The 22931-nt window shown below is 35.9% G+C and overlaps 1 long non-coding RNA gene across 1 annotated transcript; it reads right to left on the reverse strand.

The window, feature by feature from the left end:
* Nucleotides 1-1614: 1614 nt before the first annotated feature.
* LOC116421885 lies at nt 1615-21668 on the reverse strand. The gene is made up of 3 exons (XR_004232470.1): nt 21508-21668; nt 19603-19682; nt 1615-1682 (listed from the first exon to the last, which is right to left on the reverse strand). It is a non-coding gene; the product is annotated as an uncharacterized LOC116421885 (long non-coding RNA).
* Between the last annotated feature and the right edge of the window lie 1263 nt (nt 21669-22931).

Genomic DNA, 22931 nt, shown 5'->3' on the forward strand with positions numbered 1-22931 from the left:
ATGAGTGAATCTTTTATCAGAATTGGCTCAAAGAGAAAACAACATATACACTTAATATGGCTGTAGAAATCTGTCTTACCTGCAGGAAAGTAGAAGGGGAAGTATATGAGAAGGGGGGAGGGTGATAGAAGAGAAGGCATGTTAGAGGGATAATCAGAAGCAAAACACTTTTGAAGAGGGCGAGAGTGAAAAGAGAGAGAAAATAGAATAAACAGGGAGGAAATATAGTTCACAGAGAACTGAGCCAAATTTATAAAACAAAAAGAGCCATTCTCCAATTGATAAATGATCAAGTGATACAAACTATGCCCAAAGGACTATACTATCATGCATACCTTTTGACCTAACAATTCGACTATTAAACATGAATCCCAAAAGAAATTTTTTTAAAAAGGAAAAGGACCTATATATACATAATAATATTTATATATGCTCTTTTCTTAAGGCAAAGAATGGAAATTAAGGGTATGTTCATCAATTGGAGAATGGTTGAATAAATTGTCTTATGTGATTATGATAAATATTATTGTTCTATGTGAAATAATGAGCAGGGTGCTCTCAGAAAAACCTGAAAACTCAAGCAAAGTGAAATGTACTGTGTACAGAGTAATAATGATGTTGTAAAATGGTATTCTCAGCAATACAGTGATCCATGACTACTCTGAAGGACTTATGATATAAAATGCTATCCATACCCAGAGAAAGAATTGTGTCTGAATACAGATTGAAGCATATTTTTAAAAAAACTGTATTTTTCTTTGAGGAGATGGTAGTGGTGATGGTCTCGGAGATCCAGGTTTTCTTTTGCAACATAACTTTTATGGAAAGTTTTGCATAACTTCACATGTGCCTTCTTAATGGGGGGTGGGAAGGGAGAGAATCTAGAACTCAAGTTTTAAAAACAAATGTAAAAAATTGTTTTACATGTAACTAAGGAAAATAAAAATATTAAATAACTGCAAAAAAAGATATCTTCTGTTTTTATATAACCTAAATTTTCTTCTGTATCTTCTTTCTGTATATAAAAAAAATGCTTCAACAGTAATGAACTGAACTAGCTATACCCAGAAAAAGAACTCTGGGAGATGACTAAAAACCATTACATTGAATTTCCAATCCCTATATTTATGCACACCTGCATTTTTGATTTCCTTCACAAGCTAATTGTACAATAATTCAAAGTCTGATTCTTTTTGTACAGCAAAATAATGTTTTGGTCATGTATACTTATTGTGTATCTAAGTTATATTTTAATATATTTAACATCTACTGGTCATCCTGCCATTTAGGGGAGGGGGTGGGGGGTAAGAGATGAAAAATTGGAACAAGAGGTTTGGCAATTGTTAATGCTGTAAAGTTACCCATATATATATCCTGTAAATAAAAGGCTATTAAATAAAAAAAATTTAAAAAAAAAATGCTTCAAGCTATGTCATACTAGGAATAGGGTACTGGGCCTGGAGGTAAGAGGACCTGAGTTCAAATTTGGCCCCAGACAATTAGTAGTTGTATGACCATGGGCAAGTAACTTAATCCTAATTACCTTAAAACAAAACAAAACAAAAATGCTTCAGGAATCTTTTCTTCCTCCTCTTCCTCCTCCTCCTCTTCCTCCTCCTCTTTCTCCTTCTCCTCCTTTTCTTCCTATTATAGATTACTCTCTCACCCTCCCCAAACTCTGCCTAAATAAAAAAGAAAAAGAAAAACACAGTTCTTGTCAGAAATAAGCATTGTTAAGCAAAACAAATCCACATACTTGCCATGTCTAAAAATATACATATCCTTCTGCACCTTGAGCTTATCTGGTTCTCTATTAAGAGGAAGGTAACATGTTCATCATTCATGGTTAATTATTGCAATGAAGAATATGGCAAGATCTTTCAAACTCTTTCTTCAAACCCTATCTTCATGTCAGCAGATAATTGATGAATTCAGTACAAATGTAGACATGGTGGAAAATATGGTTTAGTATTAAGAAATGAAAGAGGCTAAAGGTTTGTAGATTACTGATAAGCTCTATGACTTTTCAAAAAGAGTTTTATTGATGCCTTTTGTCTTTACATTGCAATTATTTTTCCATTAATGTCTCATTTCCCCCCCTCCACATTCCCTCCAGCATTTGAGATTTTCTTTTTCTGATCTGTGAGCCAATCTAATAAGTATGAAGTAGTATCTCAGAATTGTTTTACTTTGCATTTCTCCAATCACTATTGAGTTAGAATGATTTTTCATATGGCTATAAATAGATTGCTTCATCTGAAAACTGTTCAAATCTTTTGATCATTTATCATTTGGAGAATGGCTCTTATTTTTTTTTTAAATAAATTTGACTCAGTTCCTTATATATTTGAGAAATGAGACTTGCTTCAAAATTCTTTTCACAATAATTATTAACTGCATTTTCCCCATCCTCTCTCCTTTTACTCTGCCCCTCCTCAAACATAATTTGCTTCTGACTACAACCTCTCCTAATATGCCTTCCTTTCTATCACCCTTCCACCTTCTCTTATCCCATTACCCTCCTATTTTTCTGCAGGGTAAGATAGATTTATATCCAAATGAATGTGCATGTTATTCCCTCTTTGAGTCAACTCTGATGAAAGGTTCACTCCCTCCTCCCTCCACTCCCTTTCCCCCTTCTCTGTAAAAGCGTTTTCTTGCCAGTAATTATTTTTTGAATTCCACTTCAGATTAAAAACATTCCTCTTGACAAAACTGATTAAGCAAAACATCCACTAGACACTGATAATGTATATGATATACTGTCATGATAGTCCCTCACTTCTGCTAAAGAGAGAAAGGCAAGTTTCATTATCTTTTTTCTGGGACTTTCAATTTTTTCCATTACTCAGAGTTCAACTGCCTTTTAATAATAATTTCATTTACATTATTATAATCTGAATATTGCTTTTTTGGTTCTGCTTCATAGAAGCAGTTAAGAAGAGTTAAGAAATGGAAACAAAGTAGTTGCTCATGGCTTAGGGAAAACTGTATGTAGGAAAAAGGGGAAACATGGTATGCAAATATTGATGGCAGCCAGGTGATGCAGGAGCATGCAAAGCCCGGAGTCAGGAAGATTCATCTTCCTGAGTTCAAATGTTACCTTAACCCTTTTTGCCAAAATTTCCTCATCTGAAAAATGAGAAAGAAATGGCAGAACACTCAATATCTTGGCCAGGAAAACCCCAAAAGAGCTGGACATGATGGAAAAAATCATTGACTGAATCCTAATATAATGAGATAATGTGACATTGGATAGAGAAAGTCTTACTGGCCTTTCCCTTCCCTACTTCCAGTTCAATTCATGGTACCTGTGCTGTGGATAAACAGAACCATCACTGCCTTGAATGCAATGGGGGAGTGAGGGGAAAAACAGATACATACACACAGAAACGGAGACAGAAAGATGGAGAGAGCGAGGGAGAGGGGAGAGAGAGACAGAGTGAGAGTGTATGTGTGTATGTGAGAGACCCAGACAAAAACGGAGAGAGAGAGAGAGTAAGAAAGAGTGAGAGTGTGAGAGGAGAAAGAGAAAAAAGGAGAGACAGAGAGAGAGAGAAAAAAAAGAAACAGAGAAAGAAAGAAGATAGAGGAGAGAAAGAAAAAGGAGAGAGAAGAGAAAGAGAAGAGGAGAGAGAGACACAGAGACAGACAGAGAGAGAGAAAAAGAGAGAGAGAAGAGAATCCCCCAGCCCAATTGGTAGTTTTAAAGATATATCCTATACTAGCCACATAGCTAATTGGAAAAAGCTATTTCCACCCAAATAGTAGGAGAACATAGAGGAATATTGGGTTAGAATTATACTTATCATACTTCAAATAGTGGTACTTAGGAATATAACTCTCTTGGGGTTTAACATTTTCTGGGGTTATGGGTGCTAGAATTCAAGGGACATGTTAAAATTTGACTTCTTATATGTCTTCAGCTCCAGACAGATTTCTGGTCCACTGTTCAAAAATCTATGCTTGCCTTCTAAACTCTTTCTCTGCTGCCTCTCCCATTAACTTCTCTGAATCTAAAAAAGTCCCTTCCTCTCTTATATAGATATAGCCTTTTTTTTTTTTTTTCAGGTTTGGTGATCTCTCAGTCAATCAGGAATAATTTTTCTCTCTGAGTAAATAATATGAATAATAGACCACAAGGCTATCCATCAGAAAACACTTCAGATTTAGGTTGAAGTGATAACATTTGTATATATTTTGTGTTCACTCATCTATGGGATGCTCTTTATATAATGAGTTGTATGTGGCTCCTTTATAGTGGACACAGATTCTATGCCAGTGTACAAAGATTGAGGGCAAGGACAGGCTGTGCATCTCTCCCCTGGCTTCCTTTCTTTCATTCTTGCTACTATGTTCTTTTTTTTTTTTTTTTTTTTTTTTTTTTTTTTTTTTTTTATAGCCTTTTATTTACAGGATATATACATAGGTAACTTTACAGCATTAACAATTGCCAAACCTCTTGTTCCAATTTTTCACCTCTTACCCCCACCCCTCCCTAAATGTCAGGATGACCAGTAGATGTTAAAATATATTAAAATATAACTTAGATACACAATAAGTATACATGACCAAAACATTATTTTGCTGTACAAAAAGAATCAGACTCTGAATTATTGTACAATTAGCTTGAAGGAAATCAAAAATGCAGGTGTGCATAACTATAGGGATTAGAATTCAATGTAATGGTTTTAGTCATCTCCCAGAGTTCTTTTTCTGGGTATAGCTAGTTCAGTTCATTACTGCTCCATTAGAAATGATTTGGTTGATCTCGTTGCTGAGGATGGCCTGATCCATCAGAACTGGTCATCATCTAGTATTGTTGTAGAAGTATATAATGATCTCCTGGTCCTGCTCATTTCACTCAGCATCAGTTCATGTAAGTCTCTCCAGGCCTTTCTGAAATCATCCTGTTGGTCATTTCTTACAGAACAGTAATATTCCATAATTTTCATATACCACAATTTATTCAGCCATTCTCCAACTGATGGACATCCATTCAGTTTCCAGTTTCTAGCCACTACAAAAGGGCTGCCACAAACATTCGTGCACATACAGGTCCCTTTCCCTTCTTTATAATCTCTTTGGGATATAATCCCAGTAGTAACACTGCTGGATCAAAGGGTATGCACAGTTTGATAACTTTTGAGCATAGATCCAAACTACTCTCCAAAATGGTTGGATTCGTTCACAACTCCACCAACAATGAATCAATGTCCCAGTTTTCCCACATCCCTCCAACAATCATCATTATTTTTTCCTGTCATCTTAGCCAATCTGACAGGTGTGTAGTGTATCTTAGAGTTGTCTTAATTTGCATTTCTCTGATTAATAATGACTTGGAGCATCTTTTCATATGACTAGAAATAGTTTCAATTTCTTCATCTGAGAATTGTCTGTTCATATCCTTTGACCATTTTCAATTGGAGAATGGCTTGATTTTTATAAATTAGAGTTAATTCTCTATATATTTTGGAAATGAGGCCTTTATCAGAACCTTTGACTGTAAAAATATTTTCCCAGTTTATTGCTTCCCTTCTAATCTTGTCTGCATTAGTTCTTGCTACTATGTTCTTGTGCCTAGTGGAGAATGAATGAAGGTTTAAACATAACACTCTCTCTAGTCTTTATTTACCTTCTTGGTTTACTATTTTTGCTGGCTTAAAATTCAGTAGATACGAATACAATAGCCATTGTTCTCTTGACCACTTCAGCCTCAGAGGTACTGAGTGAATTTATTATGTTCATTCTAGACTAACTCTCCCTCCTCCTTTTAAAAAAAATTGTTTTATAAAACTTTTTATTTTTAAAACACATGCGTAGATAGTTTTCAATATTCATTTGCAAAACTTTGTGTTCCAATTTTTTTCCTTCTCTTCCCACCTCCTCCCCCTCTAAGATGGCAAGTAATCCAATGTATGTTCAACATGTGCAATTCTTCTGTACATATTTCCACAATTATCATGCTGCACAAGAAAAATCGGATCAAAAAAGAAAACAAAATGCAAACAAACAACAACAAAAGTGAAAATACTATATTGTGATCTACACTCTGTCCCCACAGTCCTCTCTCTGGGTACAAATGGCTTTTCTTATCACAAGCTCATTGGAACTGGCCTAGATCACCTCATTGTTAAAAAGAGCCACATCTGTCAGAATTGATCATTGTATAATCTTATTGTTGCCATATACAATGTTCTCTTGGTTCTACTTACTTCACTTAGGATCAGTTCATGTAAGTCTCTTTAGATCTCTCTGAAATCATCCTGCTGATAGTTTCTTATAGAGCAACAATATTCCATAACATTCATATGTCATAACTTACTCAGCCTTTCCCCAACTGATGGGCATCCATTCAGTTTCAGGTTTCTTGCCACTACAAAAAGGGCTGCCACAAACATTTTTGCACATGGTTTTGATGACTGCTGCTTTATAATAAGGTTTTAGGTCTGGTACAGCGAGGCCACTTTTATTTGCATTTTTCATTCATTCATTAATGAATTAATTAATTTCATTAATCCTCCCTATTTTTAAAAACCTTTTTATTTAAAGTTTTGAGTTCCAAATTCCATCCCTTTCCCATGCTCCCTCCTCTCTCTAGTGCCTGAGACAGCAAGTGATCAGGTATTGGTTATAGATGTCTGATCATGTAAAACATTTCCATATTAGGCATTTTGCACAAGAAGACTCTAATAAACGAAAAAATGAAATAAAGTAAAAAGCAGCATGTTTTAGTCTGTAATCAACCAAAAGCAATTTGTCTTCTGAAGGTAGATAATATGTTTATCATTAGTCCTTTGGGATTGTCTTGGATCATTATATTGTTGAGAATAGCTAAGGCATTCACAATTTTTCAAATAATATTGCTGTTATGGTGTACAACATTTTGTTCACTTCACTATGCACCACATTTTCCTGAAATCATCCCATTTGTCAATTCTTATAGCACAATAACATTCTATCACAATCATATACCACAGTTTGTCTAGCATTCCCCAGTTGATGGGCATCACTTCGTTTTTCAATTCTTAAGTACCACAAAAAGAGCTTCTATAAATATTTTTGTACAGATAGGTCCTTTCCCTCTTTTTTGACTTGTCTTTAATATATAGACTTAGCAGTAGTATAGCTGGGTCAGAGAAAATAAACAGTTTTATAGCTCTTTGGACATAGTTCCAAATTGCTCTTCAGAATGGTTGGATCAATTCATAACTCCACCAACAATGCATTAGTGATCTAGTTTTCCCACCCTACCTCCAAAATCCAATATTTTCTTTTTTTTTTTTTGTCTTTTTAGCCAACCTGATAGGTTTGAGGTGGTACCTCAGAGTTGTTTTAATGTGCATTTCTTTAATCAATAGTGATTTAGAGCATTTTTTCCATATGACTATAAATAGCTTTGATTCCTTGTCTGAAAACTCTGTTCATATCATTTGACCACTTATCAATTGGGGAAAGACTTATATTTTTTATAATTTTGATTCCATTCTCTATATATTTTATAAACAGAGTCTTTATCAGAGATACTTGTTGCAAGTCATCTCCCTCCCAGTTTTCTGCTTTTCTTATAATTTTGGTTGTATTGGTTTGTTTATGCAATCCCCTTTGAATTTTATATAACCAAGATGATCTATTTTACATTTTATAATGTTCTCTGTTATGGTCTAAATTCTTCCCTTATCTTTAAATCTGACAGATAAACTATTCCATGCTCTTTTAATTTACTTATGGTTTCACCCCTTATGTGTAAACCATGTATCCATTTAGATCTTATCTTGCTACACAGTGTGAGATATTGGCCTATACCTAGTGTCTGCCATACTGTTTTCTGATTTTCCCAGTTGTTTTTTTCCCTAAAAGCTTGGATATTTGGGTTTATCATATACTAAAACATAATGGACATTTACTATAATGTAAATTGTATTTAATCTATTTCACTCATCTACCACTCTGTTTCTTAACCAGTACCAGATTGTTTTGATAATTACTACTTTATAATACAGATTGAGAGCTCATACTGCTAGACCACCTTCTTTCCCATTTTTTCATTGATTCCCTTGATATCTTTGAGATTTTATTCTTTCAGAAGAATTTTTATTATTTTTTTCTAGCTCTAAAAAATATTTTTTTGGTATGGAACTGATTAAATAGATTCATTTAGATAGAATTGTCATTTTCATTATTTTGACTTATTGTTCATCTACGCATGAACAATTAATTTTTTCCAATTGTTTAGAACTGATTTTATTTGTATGAAAATTTTGTAGTTGTGTTCATATAGTTCCTGTGTTTGTTTTGACAGGTAGATTCCTAAGTATTTTATATTGTCTACAATTATTTTAAATGGAATTCTTTATTTCTTGCTGCTGGACTTTGTTGGTAATATATAGAAATTTCAATGATTTATGTAGGTTTATTTTTGTATCCTGCAACTTTGCTAAAGTTGTTAATAATTTCAAGTAGTTTTTTTTTTAGTTTATTTTCTAGGATTTTCTAAGTGAAACATAGTATCATCATAGTTTTGTTTCCTCATTGCTTATCTAATTTCTTTCTTTTTTTCCCTCTTATTGCAATAGTTAACATTTCTAGTATTAATTATTATATTATTGTTACTTTAATATTAAATAATAGAGATTGGGTATCCTTGATTCACCCTTTATTGTCCTGGGAAGGCTTCTAACTTATTCCAATTACAGTTAATGTTTATTGATGGTTTTAGATAAATATTACTTATTACTTTAAGCTCCATTTATTCCTATTCTAATGTTTTTTTCCTTGGGATGGGTGCTGTATTTTATTAAAGACTTTTTCTCCATCTATTGAGAGAATCATATTTCTGTTGGTTTTGTTTCTGATATAGTCAATTAGTTTTTCTAACACTGAAACAACCCTGCTGAACAACCCCTGAAACAACCTGGCCATAGTGTATAATTTGTGTGGATATATTGCTGTAATCTCTTTGCTGGCATATTTTTTTTGGGGATGCAAATATTCATTAAGGAAATTGGTCTATAATTTTCTCTGCTTTGGCTCATCCTAATTTAGATATCAGTACCATATTTGTGTCGTAAAAGGAATTAAGTAGGATTTCCCTTTCATCTACTTTCCCAAATAGTGTATGTATACACACACACACACACACACACACACACACACACACACACACATATATATATATATATATATATACATATGTATTCTAATTTATTTATATAGTACTGGGATTATTTTTTTAAATGCTTGGTATGATTTGCTTGTGAATTTATCTCATCCAAGGGATTTTTTCTTAAGTTAATTGATAGCCTGTTAAATTTATTTTTCTAAGATTCCCCCAATCTTCAATGTTCCCCAAATAACCATGTAACCAAGACTAGGGTGCTAAAAATAATTTTGATGCGTCAAGGAAAATGAAACATCTAGCATGTGTCCTGCAACTTTGCTAAAGTTGTTAATAATTTCAAGTAGTTTTTTTTTTTAGTTTATTTTCTAGGATTTTCCTAGAAATAGAACATAAAAGGGGAAAGTGAACAAATTGCTAAATGGGTATAGAAGCTGGAAAGCACAATAAAAATGTCATTAGGCAGGGCTTTGTCTAACTGCAGACAACAGGAAGAACTTCTTGAGATAATGGAGAGGAGGTAATTCATTGATATCCTCCCTTTGGTGTGTATGTGTAAGAGTATGAGTTTTTGGGCAAGGAATAGTTTATGTGTAGGGTTGTTTCAGCCAACTGTATGCAATTCATGATACCACATACACAATGCTAATAGCATTTTTGGTCAATATCAATTATCATGGTTCTGGATGTAGGTACTTGGGGAAGAAACAAATCCTTCCACATATTTTCACACAGAGAACACTTATCCCTCTTGAACTCAGGACTTCTTCCTTTTCACAGAATTTTCCAAATATCAATCTCAACCATATACAACATTTACAACTTCTAAAATTCTCCTAAAATATTTGTTGCTGTGCCTTCTAGGATTGCTGATCTTGAAAGGTGAGTTACAAATGTATGTATTGTTTCTTTTTCCCAGTAGTCTGTAAATTCCCTGAGGCAGAGATTATTTAAATTTTTCCATTTGTATTCTCAGTTCCTGCTACAGTATAATATGTAATATATACATGTATATGTATATACATAGTATATAGATAAAAATGTATAATATATGTTGGCCACATGCAAGATTTTTTTTTTAATAAATGGTTTGTTAAATGTTCATAATGTTTTATTCCTTCTTTTCAATTAAGGCAGGAATAATAATAATAAGAGAAATGCAACTTTGAAAATAAAATAAAGTTGAATTTTAAAAAATGCTTATTAAATTAAATTGTTGAGATCTTGTGATGAAGAAAGCCATGTGCACCCAGAGAGAGGACAGTGGGAAATGAATTTGGACCACAATATAGTATTTTCACTCTTTTTGTTGTTGTTTGCTTGCATTTTGTTTTCTTTTTCATTTTTTTTCCTTTGGGATCTGATTTTTCTTGTGCAGCATGATATTTGTGGGAACATGAATAGAGGAATTGCACATGTTTAACATATATTGGATTACTTGCTGATTGGGGGAGTAGGGAGGGGGGAATTAGAACACAGGGTTTTGTAGGGATGAATGTCAAAAATTATCCACTTAAATATTTTGAAAATAAAAAGCTATAATTAAAAAAAATAAATTGAATTGTTGAATCCCAAACAAACATCTCAAACCTGTTTACGTGTTACTATTTTTACTCTCCTATTATTTCAATGGAACCTAATGAGATTTTAAAAATATATCCTATTTGCAAGGATCTATCTAAAGCACAAGTGATATAAAGAGAAAGTGAAACAGCATGATTAATATGGAAATAGATTTTACATATTGCACATATATAACCAATTGTTTACTGTCTTAGGGAGAGGAGGAGAGGGAAGGAGAGCATTTTGAACTCAAAATTTCAAATGAATGTTAAAAGTTATCTTTACATGTAATTGGAAAAAAAATAAATTTTTTTTTTAAAAAGAAAAAGTGGAAAAAGTTACCGCCTTCAAGGTGCTTAACACTCTATTGCCCTCAGTGGTATTAACATCCTTGGTTTGTACTCCTGTAACATCCAATCTCCTATCAAGTTCTATGAAGACTACCGTTAAAATGTCTTTTAATTGGGACAGCTAGGTAGTACAGTGGATAGAGAATCAGTCCTGAAGTCAGGGAACTCGAGTTCAAATCTGGCCTCAGACAGCTTAATTCTTCCTAGCTGCATAACTCTGGGCAAGTCACTTAACCCCAATTGCCTCATCAGGGGAAAAAATATCTTTTAATCAAAGGAACAAAACATAAGCTCTTTTAAAACCTTAAAGCATCATACTTACTGATCTATCTTATTCTCTTTATTTCTACCTATTGTCACCATCCTAGTTCAGTGTGACAAAAAGAATGAAGAGGAAAGAGAAAGGGAAGGAGAAAAGCAGAAGTAAAAAGGGAGAAGGTGGAGAGAAGGAAGAAGAGGGAAGGAAGGAAAAGAAAAAAATGAAGGAAAAAGAGTGAGGCGAATTTAGGAGACAAGAGAATGAGTGAGTGGGGAAAGAATTAGCCCTGGGGAGATGAAACATGTGAGTTTTCTCTCTGCCAATAGAGAGAAAGATCATTTCTAGAGGTAGAGTAGGGTAAGGAAGAAAAAAGGAAAACAAATTTACATGATAACTTTATTATATTTATTTATTAAAAGAATATCAAGCTGTGCACAATAGATTTGCAGTTCCATGTGCAATCATTTTTTTTTATTCTCCTATGTTATGGAAACGCTTATTTTATTTTTTAAACTAAAAATGAAATAAATGAAATTTGGAAAAAAAATGTTTAAAAAGACTCCTTAATGTGCTAACAGCTCCCTCTTCTGATGATGTGAAACATGCAGTGGAGCAAGCTTCTATTGGAGGCCACTGGCACCTCCAGCTCAAGTACACACACACACACACACACACACACACACACACACACACATTCACACACACTCCCCCACATCCAAGCTCACATGCAGCATCCTTAGATTCTGAACATGCTCTGCTGCATCCATCACCAGCTGTGGGTTGCTACAGTAACAGGTGCTGCAGCACTACCTCTGGCTATAAATAGTCTTGGAAATCACCAGGATTGTGACTTCATTTCTGCCTCCTCCAGGCTCTGGCAAAGAACCTCTCACTTCTCAGAGGGGTGGGGAAGGAACTGCTAAAGCTAGAAAGTTTATTATTTGTCCTTCATTATTGAAGAGGACCACATTAGGAAGTTAATGCCATGACTTGCAAGTGAATTGGATTTAAGTGAGGGAGGGCTGTGCAAAGTCACCAGCCTCATTCTCTCCTCCAAAACCATCCAAGTCCAATGGCAAGATATAGATCAGGAAGACTGGAAATGACCCTGGGGGCAGTGGGAAATCTTGGCTTTAAAGCCAAGATCCTTCCCAGAATTTAGTTTAATTGAGGCAACATCCCTTTGGTGATTAAGAGTAAGAAAAGAAGTAAAGAATGGCCTCATTTATTACTCAAAAAACAACCCCCAAACCCTCTACCAGCCTCTAATCTGGAGGGAAGATCCTCTGAGCTTCTGCCCCAAATGGAAACAATTGCTATTTACACTTAGTCTGAGCCATTAAAACGATGACCAAGTGAGTCTTGGATTGAAAACAAATGGACTCACCAATCAATGAGAGTCAGAGTGATATAGGTTTAAGGAATAGTCCTTAAGAAAGAAATCTAATTCCTAAGGTCTCATGTTAGAAAAGTAGAATGGGGGAAAAAAAAACCCAACACCACCAAGTTAGAGTCCCAGCTTTTCTGCTTATTCTGTGACAAACATGGAGTTATTTAACTTCATTATTCTTGCAGTGCTCCAGTGCATAGAGTTATTTTGAGGAAAGCATTTGTAAGACAAAGTATATGAATGTGAATTGTAATCATTATAGTCAATCTAGTCCATCCTGCTGCCTCCAGGGCAGTTGTAGTGATCTCCCCCCCAAAAAAACAACAACAACAACAACAAAAAACAACCTTCCTATTCCCCTAGAAATAGCCCAGGGAAACTCAAAAATCCCTGAGTCACCAGAGCAGAATAAAACCAGGGGCAGCTGCCCCAAACCTCTTTCCCCACATCAAGGGAATCTGAATAGCGATGAGCCCCCAAATCCTCAGGAGTCTTTTCTCAATTAGTATGAATCAGTGCCAGTCCCCAGATTCAGGCTCTTTACCTACAGAAAAAACCCAGAAAAGGCCTAGAAAAGCACTACAAGACTATTAGTTTGGGAGAAGATACCTTATTTTTCCAGGGTCCAGCAGAGTGTTAATTCCACCTGAGGGCCCAGTACATCTAACCTGTTTCCAACCATCTTCCCATGGTGGTGCCTTTAATATTGAAAGTATGTTCCCTAGCTTGCTCTTGATGAGCTCCATGTTTCTTTGTATAAGGACTTTGATTTTCCTAACCTTCCCAGATCTGTATACAACAAACTACCCTTACATGAGGTTTAGTGGTAGAGTGAAGTGATGAAGGGGAGGAAAATTCTCCCGAATTCTCTTCTGAAAGTTTTCAAAAGGTAAGAGACTTTTCTACTCTCAATTTGTAAAATGAGAATAACATATGCTTGTTCCATCTACTTTTTCTTTTTTTATTTTTTGGAGGCAATCGAGGTTAACTGATTTGCCCTGAGTCACATAAGTTTTCAGAGCCAGTTACCTAGCTACTTACTGTACCTAATTTTAAAGGAGGTCTTGAAGATCTAGTGCAATTCATGTTTTAATGAATTTAAATGAGATTAAGGTCTGGCACCAAATGTTAGGGTTTGGAACCAAATGATGAGGTTTGGTAGTGATTCACATGTGAAGAATGCAGAGTGGCTTTCTCTATGTCAAAAGGTACATTTATTTGTGAGAAAAGGTTACAGATAAAAGAAAGAGGTAAAATAAGTACCAAGAGTGGTAAAGATGAAATAGATTTGGGAGAGCATATAATTAGTGAAGAATGGGGTTTTAACAATTAACAAGGGAAAAGACAAGTTCCCCAAGGGAATTCACAATTAACCAGGAGAAAGAGAATATGCCAGGAAGTGGGAATACACCATTGACTGGCAAGCTAAATCTATAGGAGAGTTTAGTACCCTGTAGAGTTAGTTAACTGGAGAATGACACCATGAGGCAGGACACTGGCTAACCTAAAATAGATTCAGCAAAGATGGCATAGGCCATGGATAGATTTATAAGGGAAATTTAGCCTTGGGGGTTTGACATCATAATTTGGTTTTCTGATTGGATAAGGTTTCCCAAGACCTCAGCTATAGGGCTGAGCTGATCCCCATCAGTGCCCTTCCCTATTTGCTTCTGGGAGTATTATAATCTTATCAGTACTTTAGGCTTCCTCAGTACTTTCTCTGTCAATTCTACCTAGTTACCAGGACCTCATCAGAACAAGGACTCTGGAGTTATAGAAACTGAATTTAAAACTTTAGGTTTGCCATTATTTATTTTGAAACCCATATACAAAAGTTGGCTTTTTTTTTTTTTTTTTTGAGATGTATAGCAGTGGATGGAACAATGAATAAAGCATTGGTCTGGAGTCAGGAAGGCCTGAGTTCAGATCTAGTTTCAGAACTTACTAGCTGGGTGACCCTGGGAAAGTTGCTTAACCCTGCTTGTCTCAGTTTCCTCATCTGTAAAATTAGTAGGAGGAGGAGGAAATAGCAAACCACTCTAGCTTCTCCCTTACCTCCAACTATCATGAGTTATAATGTTAAAGCTAGAAGAGCCCTCAGAATCAACTAATCTAAGCCTTTCATTTTATAAATTGGGAAACTAAGGTCCAGAGAGAAATGACTCAAAGGTCACAATGAATTAGTGGCAGAGTAATAAAAGCTGACATTTATGAAGTGCTTCAAGGTTTGCAAAGCATTTTATAAATTTCTCATGTGTCTCTGTATACTCTTTGAACCAAAAATACCACTAAAAGAAAAAAGACTTATTTGGACAAAAGTATTTATAGCAGTTCTTTTTGTGGTGGCAAAGATTTGGACATTGAGGGCATGCCCATCAATTGGGGAATGGCTATGCAAGTTGTGGTATATTATAATTATGATGGGATACTATTGTGCAATAAGAAATGATGAGCAGGATGATTTAAAAAAAAACTGAGAAAATTTGCATGAACTGATGCAACTGAAGTGAGTAGAACAAGGATTTATTGTACATAATGACAGCAATATTGTACAATGAACAACTGTGAATGACAATTCCAAAAGACTCAAGAAAAATGCCATCCACTTCTAAAGAAAGAACTGATGGGGATTGAATGCAGATGAAAGCATACTATTTCTCAAAATCTTTACTTTTTTATGAAATTTAATTTTTGGTCTGTGTTTTCTGTCACAAGAAGACTAATATGGAAATATGTTTTATACAACTGCACATGTATAATTTATATCAAATTGCTTGCCATCTCAGCTTGGGGAGAGGAAAGGAATGGAGAGAACTTGGAATTCAACATTTTAAAAAATTTTAATTTTAATTTTTCTAATACATGCAAAGACAGGTTTTTTTAAACATTTACCTTTGCAAAATCTTGTCTTTCAAAATTTTCTCCCTCACTCCTCCCCTAGATAGCAAACAAGATATAGGTTAAACATGTGCAATTCTTTTAAACGTATTTCTATATTCATCAAGCTGTGTAAGAATAATCAGATTAAAAGGGAAAAAATAAGAAAGAAAAAAAAAACAAGTAAATAACAACAACAAAAAAAGGTGAAAAGAATATGCTTTGATCCTCATTCAATATCCATGGTTCTCTCAATGTAGATGACTCTTTCTATCATGTCTATTGAAATTGCCTTGAATCATCTCATTTCAATATTTAGAAAAGAATGAATGTTAAAATTTTTTTTACATGTAATTGAGAAAAATAAAAATTAGTAAAAAGAGAGAAACAAACCCAGATATTTTATTTGATCTTCACAGTAATCTTGGGCGGTCAATGCTATTATTATTATCCCCATTTTACAGATAAGGAAACTGAGATAGACTTAACATTATGTGACTTCCCCAGATTACATTGTTAGTGAGTACCTGGGGATGTATTTGAACTCAGGTCTTCCTCTCCTGACTTATAACCTAAAAGTGTATCTATTACACCAAACTCTGATACCTTCTATTTTAATCTTTCTACTTTACCTATCTTACCCTTCTTGTCATTCCTAAGTCCCACAGAAACTTACCTTCCTCTTGAATCTGTTTCTTTAAACTTGTTTCAGGTCCTTTCTGAGGACAAAGTCTTAAAGCTTTCTTAGGTCCTGAGGAGACTGTGATATGGATATAAACATAACGTACATATATATATACACAGCATGTGTGTGTGTGTGTGTGTGTGTGTGTGTGTATATATATTTAAGTGCTATATAAATGCTAGGTTGGTGGTGAAGATACAAAGATAAAAAGAAAACATTTCCTGATCTCACAGAGCTTTGAGAGGGAAACAATGTTTACATTGATAGGTGACTGCAAATTTGATAATAGGTATCAGTTATATAGCACTTAAAAGTTTGCATATATATATATATATATAATTTTTTCAGTTCCTCATAACAACCCTGTGGGTAGATAATTATCTCATTTTATAGATAAGGAAATTGAGGCAGAGTGTCAGTGAATTGCCCAAGGTCGAATAACTAGTAAATAGATATATAAAAATGTGATGCAGAATGATTTTGGGGGAGTGGGAGGAGGGCACTAACAGGTGCAGGTGGGAATGGGATATATTTTATGTAGAAGGTGGCAACATTGAAGGAAGGTAAGAATTATAAGATGAGGAGGTGTTGAGGAGGGCATTTCAGGTGTGGACAACCACCTGTGCAAAGACACAGAGGTGGGAGATGGGTATAAATAGCCCAGTTGTATTAGAATGGAGACTGTATGGAAAGTATTATGTATAAACCTGACATTCCAGTTGGAGCCAGCTTATGAAGAGCTTTGAAGACCAGACAGAGGAGTTTGCATGTTATCCTTGAGAAAAGAGGGAGCTTTTACTATTTTTCTGAGCCTGGGAATGACACAGTCAGACTATGTTTAGAAATACCACTATGGCAACTGTGCAGAGGATGAACTGGAGGATGGAACTATTGAGACCAATTTGAAAGTGATTGCAAACATCCAGGGGCAGATAGGTCTGTATAGTAGATAGAGCGCCAGCCCTGGAATCAGGTTCTGAGTTCAAATCTGACCTCAGACATTTACTTGCTGTGTGACCCTGGGCAAGTCACCTAACCCTGTTCACCTCAGTTTCCTCATCTATAAAATGAGGTAGAAAAAGAAATGGCATTTAGGGGAGGGGAGGGGTAAGAGGTGAAAAATTGGAACAAGAGGTTTGGCAATTGTTAATGCTGTAAAGTTACCCATGTATATATCCTGTAAATAAAAGGCTATTAAATAAAAAAAAAAAAAAAAAAAAAAAAAAGAAAAAGAAATGGCAAACAACTCCAGTATCTGCCAAGAAAACCCCCCCAAAACAAAGAGTTTGGCATGGCTGAAATACAACAAAGCAAACATCCAAATAAGAAATGATGAAGACCTGAACTGAGTTAGTACTCATATGAGTGGAGAAAAAGAGATGAATGTGAGACATTTTTTGGAGGTAAAATTAACAAGAACTGGTAGTTGATTGATATGAGAGGTGAGGAAACCATAGTCTAACTCTAAGATTATCAACTTGGGTAAGTGGAAGGATGATGGTACCCTAGACAAAAAGAGGAAAGTGAGAAAGGGAAGAGGATTTAGGGTGAAAGACAATTCTGCTTTAGTTATGTTGAGTTTGAGAGTTTACAGGATGTCCAATTAGAAATATTCAACAGGCAATTAGTTAGTGATGCAGGATTAAGGCTCAGAAGAGAGAATAAAGAATGTGTCTCTCTCTGTGTGTATATACATGTGTGTATATATGCATGCACAAATATATGGGAATACACATGGGTATAGGGTTATATTATGTGTTCATGTGCATACATATGTATGTATTATATACATTATTATATACATATTATTATATAATAATATTATATATTATTATATAACACATGTTATATACACATGTGTGTATTGTACATTTATGCATACACACATAATTACTAGCATTAATATAATACTTTAAGGTTTTCAAAGCACTGTAAAAATGTCTCATTTTATCTCCACAAACACCTTGGGAGGTAGGTGGTGTTATCCCTATCTTATAAACTGAGGCTTAGTCAATTAAATAAATTGCCCATGGTAAAGCTAACTTCTGCTTTGTCATTTTTTTTGGGGGGGAAAAGAACCTCAAGTTTTATATTCAAGGTTTGACTCCTTTTCTACCTAATATTAATTCCACAATGAACACACATAGTAATTAGCCAAGAAACCTATTTATCCAAGTCAGAGAAGATATAGGTAGGAAATATAGACTAGATAACACAGTGTAAAGGAGCTCTCCCATTGGGAGTGAGCTCAATCAGGAGCATCTGAGATGTCCCCAAGTGGAAGCTCCCTTTTAAAGCGCCTAGAGTAGCAAACTTGGAATAAGGACAAATGAGACATTTGCTAAGTGCTTTGAAAACTTAAAAATGCTACAAAAATGCCAGTTATTATTGATATATCCATTCCCTGTTCTCCAATGAATAAATAAAACCAAATTTGAATTCTAGTCTTTCTGAATCCAGCTTCATCATTCTATTCACTGTATAATCTGGAGGTCATTTTCAAAGAGATGAAAGTCAAACTCATAGGAGTTAATAAGATTATTAACTGAGATAATCATTTGATCCCATTTGAAGTAAAATTTTGTGCTGAATCCCATCTGAAATAGTACAAATGCCCCTATTTTATAGGTGAGGAAACTGAAGCAGACAGGGAAAGTGACTTACTTAAGATGACGAAAGTAGTTCTTGAATTCAGATCTCTGGCTTCATTTCCATTATTACCATATTGTCATCCATTCTTGGTTTTATCCCTCTCCATAGCCCCTCAGAGAAAGTTGGACTAGATAAAAGTTCCTTCCAGCTCTAATATTCTTTGATTCTTTGGCCCCTGCCTACCATTCTTCCCTAACTCACTCTTCCTCAATTCCCACTTCAGTCTGTCTCTCTGAAGTGTCTGTCTTTCCTCCTCATTCTCTCCAGAAAACTCCTCTTTCCTTTCCTGTTTCTTCTATTCTTCCCTTGCTTACCTCTGTGTCTCAACCTGTCTTTCCGTTTTGGTTTCCACCTAGGCCTTTCTCTTCTCCTGCCTCTTACTGATTGGAGAGAAAAACCTCCTTTGCAGTTCTCTACTCATGTCCCCCTGGGCTCAGGCCGCTCACTCTCTCCTTTCTCCCTCCATACCTCCCCCTCTCCATCTCTCTCTCTTCCATCTCCCTCATCCTCTCTCTCCCTTCCTTTCTCTCTTTGTTTCTCTCTGTCTCTGTCTCTTTCACTTTTCCCTCCTCCCCAGACAAGGGTCCTAGTCGCTGAGCAGCCCATTGGGGTGGATGGGTAAATAGCAGGAAGTGTGAAGTCTTAACACCTCTTCAGAGGAACATATTAGGGCTATAGCAAAAGATTCCCCAGGGGCCCCATCTATACCTCCAGGCTTCTCTTTCAGTATCTGAAAATCCTCTGAAGGACCTAGTTCTTCATTCTCACTCAAGGAGAATTAGCAGGATCTGCAAGAGATGGGAAGATTTACTTCAGCTCATAAAATGTCTGATCCCCAGAGGCTTAAATTCAGATGGCTGGCTGGGTGGGACAGGTTTCAGCTGTGTTCACCTCCTTCATCCAGCTCTGGTGAGAAACAGGGGTTGTGTGTATGTGAATGAAGTGGGAGTGTGTTTGTATTTTTATGCAGCTTTATTCAGAGCCCAGAACTCGTCCTCTGGAGATCCTAATCCAAACCCCAGCTCTGCCCCTTACTGTTAGGAAGCCACCTAATTTCCTGGGCCTCTATTTCTTCATCTCTAAAATTGATAGGGTTGGATTACATGACTTTTAAGTTATCTCTCAGCCCTAGAATTATAATTCTTCGGGTCTATAGGGTAAATAGATGTGGAGTGTATGTTTTCAAGCTACAGAGTGTATGAAAATGGGAGTTTCAATCCAAGCATAAAAGCAGGTGTGTGTGAATGTGTATGGGGAGTTAAGAAGAATGTATGTATATGGGGTTGTGTGAGTATGGGTAGGGATAATTGGTTTTTCTGGCTCTAGTCACTTCCCTCTCCAATCACAACTGCCAAAGTGAACATTCTTGAAGCATATATCTAACAGCCCATTCCCCTGATGAAAAAGCTTGTTGCTGCCCATGGCCTCAAGGATAAGATACATTTTTCCATCTTGTATTTAAAATATTTCACAGACTGATCCATAACTATCTTTCCCTATGGAGTCACCTGTCTAGAATACTCTCCTTCCTTAATTCATTTAGCCTTTTGGAACACTAAGTTTCATTGAAGGCCCCCAAAACTCTTCCCCAGTTGACAACACTCAAATGAGATATTTATAAAGTGTTTAGCATTATGCCTGGCCCATAGTAGGTGTTTAATAAATGATTTTTAAAAAAAAAATCTACCAACATCCTTCCTCCTCCCTTCCTTTTTTTTATAGCCTTTATATTTGGCATAGGAACTGGATCTGTAATTTTATTGTCCTGGGGGTAACTCTGAGGTGAATAAACTCTATCAAGCCTGACTGGTCCATAAGTTTTTATTTTTCTTAATTCTTACGTCTATTATTTTTATAGAGTTGCTTAGAGCCCTGGGAGAAATTAAGAAACTAGCACAGTGTAAGAGGCCAGTTTTAAAACTACTTTTTTGTAGGTTTTAGATCAGCTCTCTATCTAATGTCCCACACTGCCTCTTTTTGTTCATATTTTACATTTACTTATCTTTGGGCATGCTGCTTTTCCTCAAAAGGAAAATTCTTTAAAGAAAGAGATTTTCTTTTTTTGTTTGTTTGTTTTTGTCTTTCCAGCAGTTTAGTACAATGTCTGGCATGTATTCGGTGCTTAATAAATGTTTGTTGACTTGACTTGATTATGTGTGTATAAGTAGAGTTGTATGTGTGGGCAAGTGTCAGTATTCCCATTCAGAGCTCACAGACTTGTAAAGGGATGACTCATGGGTTGGGAGTCTTATTTAAGATACAGCCAATAGATATGGCCTGGCTGCCTTTTAACTCCTCTCCTGGAAGGCTTGGGACTCACCATAATCTCCCGTCAAGGATATCTTCCTCTAGTCTGGCTGAAATGAGTGGCAGAAATAGTTCTTACTGAGGGAAGTCCCAGGAATTTAAGAATGTCAGAGCCAAAAATGGATCTAGGGATGAGTGGGGGGTATGTGCGTCCAGCCACCCAACATCCTTTTCCCCTAAGCAATCAACTGAGGAAAAGGCAGTAAGATCTGATGGAAACTGTTCATGGCCTAGGAGCTAGAAAGCTTGGATTCTAGTTCCAACTTTACCACTAATTTACCCTGTGACATCGAAAAACTAATTTACCTCTTTGGGTTGCTTTAGTTTCCTCTTCCATAAAATGAAGTTAGATTAGAAAAAGACTTAGTCACTTTCTTTTTGTGTTCATTGACTTTGGAAGTGTCATGAAATCTATGGACTCCTTAGGGAAAAAAAAGTGTTCAAAACATAAAATAAAGTACATTGAATTGGAAATATTGAAATACAGTTATCAAAAAAAATTTTTTTTTAAACTTCATGGACCTCAGGATGAGAACTCCTGGCTAGGTGATCTTAAAAGTATCTGCTTGACCTAGTATTTTATGGAACTTTGCTTCTAAGCCAGACTTCCCTTAGCAGCATTTAAAGCTCTATTTGGGCTTGAATAGTTAAAATTAAGGCACTGCTACAAGCACCTCTCTGCCACTCTTATAGATCTCAAGAGGATGGCTTTTTTCCTGGACTATATTGGGGAGAGGGAGAGAAAATGATATGTAATAATAATTTGTCTTCATTCCACACTTTCTACCACAACTCTATAATACATGGTGATCCAGGAGACTCTTTTGATGACCTGGGTCTTGGAGGAAAAGAAGGAAGCAGGAGAGAGGGAGCCACCTAGAGAGCTAAGCTTTTGGACTCTCAACCCAATGACCTAATTCCTTGGGATAATCTGGGGATGGGGAAAGAGGATGGTTTGATTTGGAATGCTCTGAGCTCAGCCCTTTCAGGGTTCTTTCCCAAAGACAAGCCCATGTTCCATACATCCCAAGGCCCATTGCCCAGAAGACTGGTTCATAATGGAAACAGAAGCTTCAGTAATTATAGTATTTAACTTGCCACTCAACCAGAGAGGAAGGAACACTGCAAAACTAGCTTAATATTGGAAGCAAATTCTACTCTAATGGGAGGCAGGTTAAGTTGTAGGGAAGTGGCTGGGAGGTGGAGGTTCTTAGGTTGTCCTAAAATCCAAATGGGTGGGTAGATCATGAAATATTTATTGCAAGTTTTTGGTGGGGTGATGGTAATTATCATTACCATGGACATAGAAGTGGGGTAGCACAGGAGTGGTAAGAGGGAAACAAGACTTTTCTCTCCTCCCTCCCAGCAGATTCCCTGGTTGATCCAGACCAGGTTCCTCCCCACCTCCTGAGCATGGCAGATGTACTGTATCCTCATCTTCACTCATACAGTTCCCCCAGTCCTAGGAGATGCTCCTTCCCCTTCTCCACCCCCACATCCTATTTATCTTTCTTCAAGGTTGATGCTGACTCTCCTCTCCGTGAGCTTCTGCAAGGCTGTGTCTCTACCAATCATTTTCAGTTTTAATTATATATAGTCTGGTATGGTAACTGTTTACTAAGTATATCTCATCTCCCTAATTAGACCATAAGCGCTATTAATTCAATTCACTTTACCAGATAATAGTATATGGATAAGATAATAGAGACCTAACTTCACCTCTGACTTAG

The sequence above is a fragment of the Sarcophilus harrisii genome, chromosome 2 (assembly GCF_902635505.1).
Source record: "Sarcophilus harrisii chromosome 2, mSarHar1.11, whole genome shotgun sequence".
NCBI lineage: Eukaryota > Metazoa > Chordata > Mammalia > Dasyuromorphia > Dasyuridae > Sarcophilus > Sarcophilus harrisii.